The sequence below is a fragment of the Echinops telfairi genome, unplaced genomic scaffold (genome assembly GCF_000313985.2).
Source record: "Echinops telfairi isolate 266 unplaced genomic scaffold, ASM31398v2 ScPeMD7_7469;HRSCAF=8507_1, whole genome shotgun sequence".
Lineage (NCBI taxonomy): Eukaryota > Metazoa > Chordata > Mammalia > Afrosoricida > Tenrecidae > Echinops > Echinops telfairi.
The window spans coordinates 77,480,688-77,480,981 of record NW_022111373.1 but is presented as its reverse complement, the minus strand read 5'-3'; positions in this window follow the sequence as shown (position 1 = coordinate 77,480,981).

Sequence of the window (294 nt, the reverse complement as noted above, 5' to 3'; positions counted from 1 at the left end):
GGTAAAACTGCTAAGAAAACTGGCCCAGCCAAGTTGACACAAAATCTAACCATCACACCTGGTTTTCTAAAACCCCACATTAAAGTTAAGGAAAGAAATGAATGCCTGATAATCAAACCACTGGCTTATAATTTTTTTATTTGTTACCTTTTCTTAATTTTTTCTTTTGTCTATTTTGCCAATACATTAAAGGCTTTTGAACATAGTCCCTTAACTAGATCAGTCCCCACATTCAAGATCATGGTTCCTGTACTCATTGGGACCTTCAAATTTAGCGCTATATGATAGGCCAAG